Here is a 14,076-nt window from a genome sequence, read left to right on the forward strand (position 1 = left end):
ATCCTGCAGCGGTACGCCTACTACTGCCACTGCTGCTGTTGCTGCTGTTAGTCGGTCATCTTCCCAGAGGGGAAGTCGTAAGACCGCTAAGTCTTTCACCAAACAATTGACCGTCCAACAGTCGTTTGCCATGACCACCAAATACGATAGTAGTCACCCTATTGCAAAGCGTATAACTGCGGCTGTAACTGCAATGTTGGTGTTAGACGTGCGCCCGGTGTCCGCCATCAGTGGAGTGGGATTTAGAGGGTTGATGGAGGTATTGTGTCCCCGGTACCAAATCCCCTCGAGATTCCACTTCACTAGGCAGGCGATACCAAAAATGTACAGAGAAGTACGATCAAGTGTCCTCAGTGCTCTTAAAAATGCGGTTGTACCCACTGTCCACTTAACCACGGACATGTGGACAAGTGGTTCTGGGCAAACGAAGGACTATATGACTGTGACAGCCCACTGGGTAGATGCATCCCCTTCCGCAGCAACAGCAACAGCTGCATCAGTAGCAGCATCTACAAAATGGCTGCTCATGCAAAGGCAGGCAACATTGTGCATTACAGGCTTTAATAAGAGGCACAACGCTGCCAACATATTAGAGAAAATGAGGGAAATTATCTCCCAGTGGCTTACCCCACTTAGACTCTCATGGGGATTTGTGGTGTCAGACAATGCCAGTAACATTGTGCGGGCATTAAATATGGGCAATTTCCAGCACGTCCCATGTTTTGCCCACACCATTAATTTGGTGGTGCAGCATTACCTCAAGAGTGACAGGGGTGTGCAGGAGATGCTTGCGGTGGCCCGCAAAATTGCTGGACACTTTCGGCATTCAGCCAGTGCCTACCGCAGACTAGAGGCACATCAGAAAAGCTTGAACCTGCCCTGCCATCACCTCAAACAAGAGGTTGTGACGCGCTGGAACTCCACCCTCTATATGCTGCAGAGGATGGAGGAGCAGCAAAAGGCCATTCAGGCCTACACAGCCACCTACGACATAGGCAAAGGAGTGGGGATGCGCCTGAGTCAAGCGCAGTGGAGACTGATTTCCGTGTTGTGCAAGGTTCTGCAGCCATTTGAACTTGCCACACGAGAAGTCAGTTCCGACACTGCCAGCTTGAGTCAGGTCATTCCCCTGATCAGGCTGTTGCAGAAGCAGCTGGAGAAAGTGAGGGAGGAGCTGGTAAGCCATTGCGATTACAGCAAGCATGTAGCTCTTGTGGATGTAGCCCTTCGTACGCTTTGCCAGGATCCGAGGGTGGTCACTCTTTTAAAGTCAGAGGAATACATTCTGGCCACCGTGCTCGATCCTCGGTTTAAAGCGTATGTTGTGTCTCTGTTTCCGGCGGACACAAATCTACAGCGGTGCAAAGACCTGCTGGTCAGGAGATTGTCCTCTGAAGAGGACCGTGACATGCCAACAGCTCCACCCTCATTTTCTTCCACATCTATGGCTGCGAGGAAAAAGCTCAGTTTTCCCAAAAGAGGCACTGGCGGGGATGCTGATAACATCTGGTCCGGACTGAAGGACCTGCCAACCATTGCAGACATGTCTACTCTCGCTGCATTGGATGCTGTCACAATAGAAAAAATTGTGGATGATTACTTTGCTGACACCATCCAAGTAGACATGTCAGACAGTCCATATTGTTACTGGCAGGAAAAAAAGGCAGTTTGGAAGCCCCTGTACAAACTGGCTCTATTTTACCTGAGTTGTCCCCCCTCCAGTGTGTACTCGGAAAGAGTTTTTAGTGCAGCGGGGAACCTGGTCAGTGAGCGGCGAAGGAGGTTGCTTCCTCACAACGTTGAAAAAATGATGTTTATAAAAATGAATAATCAATTCCTCAATGAAGTACAGCACTGCCCTCCAGATACTACAGAGGGACCTGTGGTTGTGGAGTCCAGCGGGGACGAATTGATAATGTGTGATGAGGAGGAAGTAGACACTGTAGGGGGAGAGGAATCAGAGGTTGAGGATGAGGACGACATCTTGCCTCAGTAGAGCCTGTTTAGTCTGTACAGGGAGAGATGAATAGCTTTTTTGGTGTGGGGGCCCAAACAAACCAATCATTTCAGTCAAAGTTGTTTGGTAGGCCCTGTCGCTGAAATGATTGGTTTGTTAAAGTGTGCATGTCCTATTTCAACAGCAGACCTCTCAACTGCAGCTCATCCCTCCTCTGCGGGGATAATGTCTCCTGTGCTCTGACACGTCACTCTGTGTACTCTCAGCCTCAGGATCTGACACTACAGCTACCATGCCTCTTGTAGCAGCCCTCACTCCAGGGCCTCTTCCATGTGCAGTGTCCCCCTCTCTCTTGGGTTCACTATAGTGGCATGGAGTTCTCCCCCTCATCCAGGGCACACATTCCTTGCCCTGGCTCAGTCACCACGCTCAGACTTCCAGGCAATGCTGGGGGAGCCTGGGAGCTTCCACCCCAGGTCCCCAGCTACAACTCTCCTCTCCTGTGTCTTCTCTCTCTTTCTGACACTTGAAAGATCGTGCCTTTAAATGAAAAAGTCAGTCTTGATTGCACGACTATGTGCAAGTGCAACAGGGACATTTTTTTGGGTTTACAAAGTCAAACAGTAACACTACGACCCTGTCTGTCTGGGGTCTGTCAATGACGAATTGTCTGGAGCATGTTTTGAGGAGGTATTGTGGCCCCGGTATCAAATTGGGTACCGGGGCCACCCCACTATGCAGTCCAGATACTTGTTTGGTGGAATTCCGACACGTGGAGGGTTTTTTAATTATATTGTGGCCTCGGTACCAAATTGTGTACCGGGGCCACCACACTACGCAGTCAAGATACTTGTTTGGTGGAATTCAGACCAGTTGAGGGTTTTATTATTATATTGTGTGGACCACTCTATCTATACCACACTACAACTCTATACCACTCTATTTCCTACTTTAATTCTATTTAATTCTATTTCCTACTTTAATTCTATTACTAATTAATTACCATAAAGAGGAACCAAAAAAACCAATTTTACCAAAAGTATAATATGACTTAGACTTACAAACACTACACTTGAAAGATCGTGCCTTTAAATGAAAAAGTCAGTCTTGATTGCACGACTATGTGCAAGTGCAACAGGGACATTTTTTTGGGTTTACAAAGTCAAACAATAACACTACGACCCTGTCTGTCTGGGGTCTGTCAATGACGAATTGTCTGGAGCATGTTTTGAGGAGGTATTGTGGCCCCGGTATCAAATTGGGTACCGGGGCCACCCCACTATGCAGTCCAGATACTTGTTTGGTGGAATTCCGACACGTGGAGGGTTTTTTAATTATATTGTGGCCTCGGTACCAAATTGTGTACCGGGGCCACCACACTACGCAGTCAAGATACTTGTTTGGTGGAATTCAGACCAGTTGAGGGTTTTATTATTATATTGTGTGGACCACTCTATCTATACCACACTACAACTCTATACCACTCTATTTCCTACTTTAATTCTATTTAATTCTATTTCCTACTTTAATTCTATTACTAATTAATTAACATAAAGAGGAACCAAAAAAACCAATTTTACCAAAAGTATAATATGACTTAGACTTACAAACACTACACTTGAAAGATCGTGCCTTTAAATGAAAAAGTAAGTCTTCATTGCACGACTATGTGCAACAGGGACAGTTTTTTTCTTTACAAAGTCAACTAATAACACTTGGACCCTGTCTGTCTTTAACATACTTAATGGGATCTCAATGACGAATTGTCTGTAGCATGTTTGGAGGAGGTATTGTGGCCCCGGTATCAAGTTGGGTACCGGGGCCACCCCACTACGCAGTCCAGATACTTGTTTGGTGGAATTCTGACACGTGGAGGGTGTATTTATTTTATTGTGGCCCCGGTATCAAGTTGGGTACCGGGGCCACCCCACTACGCAGTCCAGATACTTGTTTGGTGGAATTCTGACACGTGGAGGGTGTATTTATTTTATTGTGGCCCCGGTATCAAGTTGGGTACCGGGGCCACCCCACTACGCAGTCCAGATACTTGTTTGGTGGAATTCTGACACGTGGAGGGTGTATTTATTTTATTGTGGCCCCGGTATCAAGTTGGGTACCGGGGCCACCCCACTACGCAGTCCAGATACTTGTTTGGTGGAATTCTGACACGTGGAGGGTGTATTTATTTTATTGTGGCCCCGGTATCAAGTTGGGTACCGGGGCCACCCCACTACGCAGTCCAGATACTTGTTTGGTGGAATTCTGACACGTGGAGGGTGTATTTATTTTATTGTGGCCCCGGTATCAAGTTGGGTACCGGGGCCACCCCACTACGCAGTCCAGATACTTGTTTGGTGGAATTCTGACACGTGGAGGGTGTATTTATTTTATTGTGGCCCCGGTACCAAATTGTGTACCGGGGCCACCACACTACGCAGTCAAGATAGATAGATGCGTATCATAGATAAAGTACATTCAGTGGTGTGGGGCAAATTGAAAAATATTCAAAATGCACTGACATTATCAAAAACAAGAGGTTGTCACATGCTAAAACTCCAACATGTATATGATGGAGAGGATGGAGGAGCAGCCGTATGTGTAGTGTAATGCAGACCTGTTGAAGGTTTTTTATATATTTTATTGTGGTGCCCAGTGCCCACTCCTCTACGCAGTCCAGGTACATTTATTGGTGCGAATCAAACAAGTTGATGGTTTTCTTATTATATATATTGTGGTGACCCACTCCTCTACGCAGTCCAGGTACATTTATTGGTGCGAATCAAACAAGTTGATGGTTTTCTTATTATATATATTGTGGTGACCCACTCCTCTACGCAGTCCAGGTACATTTATTGGTGCGATTCATAAAAGTTCAGGGTTTTTAAGATATTGTGGTGACCCACTCCTCTACGCAGTCCAGGTACATTTATTGGTGCGATTCATAAAAGTTCAGGGTTTTTAATATATTGTGGTGACCCACTCCTCTACGCAGTCCAGGTACATTTATTGGTGCGAATCAAACAAGTTGATGGTTTTCTTATTATATATATTGTGGTGACCCACTCCTCTACGCAGTCCAGGTACATTTATTGGTGCGATTCATAAAAGTTCAGGGTTTTTAAGATATTGTGGTGACCCACTCCTCTACGCAGTCCAGGTACATTTATTGGTGCGAATCAAACAAGTTGATGGTTTTCTTATTATATATATTGTGGTGACCCACTCCTCTACGCAGTCCAGGTACATTTATTGGTGCGATTCATAAAAGTTCAGGGTTTTTAATATATTGTGGTGACCCACTCCTCTACGCAGTCCAGGTACATTTATTGGTGCGAATCAAACCAGTTGATGGTTTTCTTATTATATATATTGTGGTGACCCACTCCTCTACGCAGTCCAGGTACATTTATTGGTGCGATTCATAAAAGTTCAGGGTTTTTAATATATTGTGGTGACCCACTCCTCTACGCAGTCCAGGTACATTTATTGGTGCGAATCAAACAAGTTGATGGTTTTCTTATTATATATATTGTGGTGACCCACTCCTCTACGCAGTCCAGGTACATTTATTGGTGCGATTCATAAAAGTTCAGGGTTTTTAAGATATTGTGGTGACCCACTCCTCTACGCAGTCCAGGTACATTTATTGGTGCGAATCAAACAAGTTGATGGTTTTCTTATTATATATATTGTGGTGACCCACTCCTCTACGCAGTCCAGGTACATTTATTGGTGCGATTCATAAAAGTTCAGGGTTTTTAATATATTGTGGTGACCCACTCCTCTACGCAGTCCAGGTACATTTATTGGTGCGAATCAAACCAGTTGATGGTTTTCTTATTATATATATTGTGGTGACCCACTCCTCTACGCAGTCCAGGTACATTTATTGGTGCGATTCATAAAAGTTCAGGGTTTTTAATATATTGTGGTGACCCACTCCTCTACGCAGTCCAGGTACAATTATTGGTGCGAATCATAAAAGTTCAGGGTTTTTAATATATATTGTGGTGACCCACTCCTCTACGCAGTCCAGAAAGATACCTTGTTGCAACGTTTTGGACTAATAACTATATTGTGAGGTGTTCAGAATACACTGTAAATTAGTGGAAATGCTTGTTATTGAATGTTATTGAGGTTAATAATAGCCTAGGAGTGAAAATAAGCCCAAAAACTTGATTTTTAAACTTTTTATGTTTTTTTCAAAAAAAATCCGAATCCAATACCTTAAATCCGAACCGAGACCTTTCGTCAAGTGTTTTGCGAGACAAATCCGAACCTCAAAAATAACGAAAATCCGGATCCAAAACACAAAACACGAGACCTCAAAAGTCGCCGGTGCACATCCCTAATTAAAAGCAGTGCAAGGACAAGGTATTGCAGCACACAGGTCCTGCAAAGATGCAAAAAGGTGTTCATTAGGTTGTAATTATGTCTCATAATTTGGCTCTGGAGTAATTGTGTGTGTGTGTGTGTGTGTGTGTGTGTAATATGTAGAAAGTCAGCTTACAAAGCACAGACATGGTGGGAATTTGATCTGCTGGCACATTTCAATCAGGAACCAATTTGCTTTAATCTGTTCACTTTTATCTCTTGTAAAGATTAGGTATATGTCAGCTTAAACATACCATTATTCCTCCATTTTAGAGCCATACACAGCAAAAGTATTGCAAAGATACTCATGCACCTACTGATCCTGATGAGCACTAGGATCAATGTACCATTTCATAACATATGTGTGGGCAGCTGTTTGGCGCTCAGGCCAAGATGATGCTACAATTCTGGCAAGCAGGAACGCCTGGAGGAATTTCTGTCTCGGGAATCCTTCCATAGACACAGAAAGGGACTGGGCCACGCCTGGATAGTGGTTCCTCCCACTACATAGGCAGGCCCAGGCCGCTGTACTTTGTACCTGCTGCCCCCTCCCTCTTGGCACTTGACGCACTTGCTGATAACTGACCTCAGTCAGTTACCAGCGTTCACATCTTCTGCAGTCAGAAGATGTCAACAACTTCTGTCATCTTTCAACCACATTTTACAACAAGAAGGGAAATGATCCTGTTTCTATAGGATCATTATAAAGCATTGCAGCCACATGGTGCTATATAATGGCAATTGTCCAATATCATCATCATCATCAGTTATTTATATAGCACCACTAATTCCGCAGCGCTGTACAGAGAACTCATTCACATCAGTCGCTGCCCCATTGGAGCTTACAGTCTAAAGTCCCTAACATACACGCACACACACACACACATACACACAGACAGACAGAGAGAGAGACTAAGGTCCCTTGCAGTGTCAGTGTTTGTGGCCAGCACTAGTTTCTAGTACTTACTATTGCTCTTAAAAACTGCTGACATAGCACCAGCAGAAAATAACTGCATGCTAACTGCTGGGCCTTTCCCCACAAAACATACCTCTAATTTTGGCCTTGGATTGAAGAGTTAAATTATTTGAATAATGTCAAAATAAGCAGACACTTAACCCTTTCTTAAAGTGTACCGATCACCTACAAAACCATTGATTTTGTGGGATGAATTAATATTCATGATGACTGCAACCTGTAAATTTACTTGGAACTAGAAACAACACTGAAGCATGAGCCAACACAGTGCTTAGTTAATTATGAATGATGCTTCAGCTCCTAAAAAGGCTGCTTCCACTATGTTAGCAGCTGGTACACTATAAAGAAGAGAGAATTTTTAATATTTTCTCTAAATGAAACTTGAGTAAAATGTCATTGGTTTACATCATATGACGTTTTACTGCATTTTCATAGTCTAAAAGTGGATCTTATTCAAAATAAATAAAACAAAAAACACATTGGGTGGTATACAATTACAATTTGCAGCCGCATGGGTCCCGGTACCGCAACATTGTGGATTTCCAGAAATCCGCGGTATTGCGCTACCGTAATGACGCTTTATATGCACAGCCGCATGTAATCGCGGCCGCAAATCGTAATTGAATACCCCCATTGTATTAAAGTGGCAAGCAAAGTTATTGGACATTACTGATGCAGTGACATTTTTGCTTTCCTGAATATTAAATTTATCATCAGTTTATGAACGATGAATTACAAGTAAGAAACAAGTAAGATAGAGCCTTTTTTAGATTTGATCCAAAGAAATATCTTTATTGAACACTCATGAATTATTTATACAAAACAAGAATGTCCTTGTTTCAGTTAAGTACTCTATTTACTTTTGGATAGAGAATTAGCCTATCAAAAGTAATCCTTCCTTGACATACAGTGATTAGCTTATCGAAACACATCACAAACATCAACATGTTCTCAAATACAATTTAAATAAAATTGGAAGTAGCAAAGAAGAGTAGGAAAAAGGAACAATATGAAATAAGCATGAATGAAAATAAGAATATGAAAACTTCTTGTGTATATTGAATGAATTTTTTTTATATATATGTTAATCTAAAAAACAACAAGTTATTTTCATTTGCTTTCATTTCTTTTATACTGATGAAATGAACCACTCAATACTTTTTACCTTTGCATTCTGGCCGGCAGGGGCAGGGTGGATTCTGTCTTCCGGTCCAGACCCATAGTGGGCTACTTTGGACTGGCTTACAGGGCCACCTACATTTTTTTCCATTTAAAATGTTCCAAATAGACTGCTGATTCGAGTCTTGCCCCTCCCGGGCTACAATTTGCCATCCCTCCTCTGTTAGCTGTACCAATATGCAATATGATATAGCACTTACCCTTGTGTCTCAAACTCCCATTGTCCCATAGACTGTAAGCTTGCAAGCAGGCCCTTCTTACCTCTCTGTATGTATTACCCAGTATTGTTTTACTACTGCTTATTCCCACTTGTAAAGTGCTACTAAATTTGCTGGCGCTATATAAATAAATTTTTATGATGACGATGATGATGTTATGCTCTGAAAATGGGCTCTCATTCCCGTTTTTACCTACCAATAACTAAAATAAAGCAAAGGTGGGACATTTTACATGACCTATATACAGGGCCGTCGAGAGGGGGGGGGGGAGCGGGTCCATTTTACCCGGGCCCTCCCTGCTAATTTCATTTTATTTATTTTTTATTTTTTTTTTTAATTTTCTCTTTTGCAATCTTTTTTTTTTTTTTTTTTTCCACGGGTAGGGGGGGGGGTGTCTTGGGTTTCGTTGGTGGGGGGAGCTGGAAGAGGAAAAACACAAAAAAAAACAATACTCACGTGATCGCGCGGCGCCGTGTCCCTCCTCTCCTCTTCTCTATTCACACTGACTGCCAGTCAGTGAGGAGTGCCGCAGCCAGCATGAAGAAAGAAGACAGAAGAGTAGACAGAAGAGAAGAAAAGAAAAGAAAGAAGTTGACAAAAGGTAAGTAAAGAAACGGAGAGGCAAGGGGAGGAAAACAGAGAGGGACAGTACTATAAAGAAAGGGGAGAGAGAAACAGAGGAGGAAAAAAGGAGAGAGGCACAGAGGAGGAAAAAAAAGTGGGAGAGAGGAACAGATGAGGAAAAAAAAGTGGGAGAGAGGAACAGATGAGGAAAAAAAAGTGGGAGAGAGGCACAGAGGAATAAAAAAAATGGGAGAGAGGCACAGAGGGAAAAAGAAGGAGGGAAGGCAGCATGGAGGGCACAGTGTGAACATAAGGGGGCACAGTGTAGTTGTGAAGAAGGGGCACAGTATTGTGTGTGATGGCACAGGGGGCTTGTTGCAATGTAGTGTGTGTGAGTTTTGTTTGTAGGGTGATGGTGGGGACTATTAATTTAAGATGGGGTGGTTTGGGGGCTATTGAATGTTGGGGTGAGTTTAGGGAGAATGAGGTCTATTTATTAAATGTGACTATGAATTATTTAATGGCAGTGATGGTTGTGGGAAAAAGGTATTGCTGGGGCTGTTTGCAGGAAGGGAAATAGGTTTATTTATTAAATGTGAATAGTATTATTTTAATGTTGGGGCTGGAGGAAGGCCTAATTATTAATCGTGGGTGCTATTGATTTAACGACGGGGCTAGCTGTAATTTTCTTCAACATTTCTGGATCCGGACAAGCCACAACTAATGAAACCAGCAGCCACAGGTGGAGAAAGTGAGAAGAACAGGTAGGAGAGAGCAGCACAGTGTGTGAAATGTTGTTATTCTAATAGGGACAATACCAATTTTTGGTGAATGTTGTGCCCAATGTAAGGTGTAGGCCAAGACTGAACTGTTGTGTACACACTGCATTTTTTGTATACTACACTGTGGTGGTAGATGTCCTGAAAGTCAGGAGTGCTTGAACATATGTGACGCTCCGGCGAATTGAGAGCCTAGTGATTTGATGTTAGCCACGCCCCAATGGCGCATTTGCCACGCCCCCAAATGCATGACCACACCTCCGAAAAAATTTGCGCCGCCGATAGGCTAGCTACGCCCCTGAATATATGACCACACTCCCAATTTTTTTTACACCGCCGCTGGGGCTTGCGCCGTTTGGGGCTTACTCGACTATGAGGGGGGGCCCCATGAATTTGTTGTACCCGGGCCCTGAATTCCTCTTGGCAGCCCTGCATATATGCATTGTGCATTTTACTATTTGATAAATTTTGATTTATTTTTTTGTTAGCTCCCTCAGTTGAGGCCTGTTGTCAATTAAAATAGCTGCTTGGCATAATTTGATAAATATATTGGGCCCAGTTCATCAAGGAATGTAAAGTGAAGGCAATTTAATTTTTTTAAAATCGGACGGAACTTGCACGTCCAGTGCATATGTGCAATATAAATTCCCATCAGAATGCATTTAAAAAAATAAAAAAATGAATACATTAACACCTCTTAATAGTAATCCTGAATAAAAATAACTACAATTTGTTCTTTTTTTTTCTTTTGTCTCTTGTTTATAATTTTGTTTACATGAAGTACATTTATCAGGACGTTATTAATGCCTACTGTACATAAAATGCATTTTTACAGTTACTCTTAATTGCAAAGACATGTTCTGGCATGCATACGCACCGTCACCACTATCAATCGGCACTTACACCTGCCCTGTAGGTGATGCAAATGATACGGTTAAAAATATGTACTTTAGAGATGCCCAGAGCTTGAATTGGATGAATGTGCATCTGCTCATCCTTGGCACTGCCTTACTGTACATTGCCTACGTGTATACGCCCATTCCCTCCCCCATTACACCATTCAAAACGTAGACTGTCGGAAATGTCATTTGTGTTCACAGATGAATTTCATGCAGTTGCATTTACTGGTGTAAAGTCCATTTCTGAGCATGCACAGAGCAATTTTACGCAAAATACAGAACAAAACTAGACTTACATTCCTTAATGAATCAGGCCTATTATATTTAGCAATACATATTTTTTTGTTGTGTATGGGCACTTTCATTCCCATTTCCAATAAAGAATGTACATGTAAGGGCTTGTCTCACAAGGTTAGTCTTCTTGGAGTAAGCCTATCAGAGATTATTCTGACTAGAACTACCTCTGCTGTCATAATTAGGAATGCGCTCCCTGCATATGCTTCTGTTATACTTTCCTGGTAAATATTTAGAGTACAGCTCAGATTGTGTGCTTCCAGCATTGACTGTTGTCTTCTGCCAAGACACAGTTACCCATAATTCATGTGTGTAATACACTAAGAACCAAGTGACTATCATTTGTGCTTACCCCTTACTTAGTAGACCTAGAGGCCTATCTTGTACAAAAAGCTGGGTAGAAAACTGGAGTGATAATCTTGTCAGGAATACTTACACAACTAAAAGAATGTTGAGGCACTAGGAATTGAATTAGCAGCGTTACTGCTGAAAGTAACGCGGCTTGCGTACGACTACTGATATTACGGTAATAGTGTGCATTATTTCCATTAATACGGTAATCTTTTAAGCTGTTTTTTGCCTGCAGCTCAGGGAGCCGCAAGCAGAAATCAGACTTAAAATGACCTTATTAACGGTAATATAATTAACGAGCATTGAGCGCTGCCGAATTGAATTGCTCCCCTAAGAGTACCGAGGGAGACCTTGGGGTAAGTATTGTAGATCCCAGGTATCTGTGTAAAACATATTGATCTATAAGAGTTAGAACTGTTTAGTTAGGTTAGGTTGCTCTATTTATTACTTGTTACTCATTCGGTCAAGGGATAATGGTGTATTCTGCTAAAGAGAAAATAAAAGAAATTATTCATAAAATCAAATGAAAACATTCTGTTATTGTAGATAGTAATAGATCCAGTTTGTGTTAAATCTATTACTAATAAAAGTAGTGAAGACACATTGTAGTCTTTAATTACTCACTTCAATCACTTCTTTTGCCCCTATAGCTCCTTAAAACCTTGAATAAAAGTATATAGAAGTATATATTTGGTTACATTTCAGGGTAATAACCTGGGATTGCTTATAGTGTGTTTCATTTATCAAGGAACGCAAAACAAATGTAATGCACGTTTGTTTTTTTAAAGATGCACATACATTGGGGATACTCACGTCTGAAGTCAACAAGGAGCAGATGTAAAGATACGTCTGTTGATGGTACGGGTCTAGGTCCGCTCTTCTCTAAGAGAGAAGACATTGCAGGATATGTCCAATATATATGTGGAATATAAGGTCACAAAATAATGCACAGGAAAAAGCAAAAAAACTGTTCAATAAATGTCACCTGCTAATAATATAGTCTTTAATTACAAAACATTAAAAAATTAAAAAGATTTTTTTTTCAGGGGTTTTTCGTTTTTTTTTCCCCTTCCATAAAATACATGTATTAGGATGTTATGGATATCTACTGTACATAATATGCATTTTTACAGTTGCTGCTGATTGCAAACAATATTTTCTAGCATGAATGCACAGCCGTCGTCGCTTGTAATCAGCTCTTACACCAGACCTGTAGCTGGTGCAAGTGCTACGACAGAAAAACACATACTTTAGAGATGCCCAAAGCTTGAATCAGATTTTGCTGCGTTTGCTCAAACTTGCACCGCATTACTGTACATTGGCTACATAAATGTGCCCATTTTCCCTCGCATTCCGCTCATGAAATCATAGGCTATGGTAAGGGTACTTTGTGCTCAAAGATGAATTGGTCATTGCTGCGCTCACTGGTGTATGCTCTTGTTCTGGGCATGCACAGTGCGATTTTATGCAAAATACAGCATGGGCATTTACGTTCCTTGATGATTCAGGCCCGGTATGTAGAAGTAGCCATGGAATAAACTATGGAAACTCTTTTATGTGTGATTTTTGCCTATTTTATCCAAGCTAGTGGAAATAAAATTAAAAGCTTGATGTTGCAATATGTTACCTAAAGAAATCACTATGTACCAAAATACAATATGACATTTGGGTACATAGAATGAGAAATTCAAAATGAATTCCAGTGAACTGGAAATAGGTCTGTTAATGAAGGTGTAAACCACCTCCTATCTTCAAGCGGCTAATGTATGCTATATATATTATATATATGCATATTTTCATTAAAGTTGTTTCACATTTGTACTACATTTTGCATATATTGTGAATGCTTTGAAAATCTGGTATTGCCTAATAACTAGAATTTCAATAAAAAATGAATGTGTTAATGATTACAACTTTGCTTTTAAGCAATATGAACGGTTTAAAACTGGTAAACTTTATGCCCTTAATTATTTCTTATATGGCCAAGTACAAAATTTAAATGCAGTTTGTGGAGGAGATATAAATCATATTTTATTCCCTTGGTGCCATATAAATGTGCTTAATGTCTCTGCTTTGCTTTTGCTTAAACAGAAAATGTCTCATCTAAATATTAAGCCTTGAGGGAGGGTGACTTGTTTCCTACAACCTTATAATGTACTGTAACTATAAAACTGATCACTAGTTACAATAATTATATTATGCCCCTTCTAGCAACGTGCTCGTATATAAAGTACATAATTTATCTAAAATTAATCAAGCTACAAGCTTAAGATTTTTATATTTCTCCTATGTTTGCTAGTAGTTTTCTTGCCTTAGAGTCCATAAAGACCGCTAACAGTGCATGTTTTCTAGGTATCTTGGCAGAATTACAAGTGAAATAAATATTACCACCTGTGTATTTTTTTAAAATGTGTCAGTAGTTAATACTGACTAGGATATATGGAAAACATGCACTGTTAGCGGTCCCTGAAGACCAGCTTTAAAT

Source organism: Mixophyes fleayi, chromosome 2 (assembly GCF_038048845.1).
Source record: "Mixophyes fleayi isolate aMixFle1 chromosome 2, aMixFle1.hap1, whole genome shotgun sequence".
In the NCBI taxonomy this organism is placed as follows: Eukaryota; Metazoa; Chordata; class Amphibia; order Anura; family Limnodynastidae; genus Mixophyes; species Mixophyes fleayi.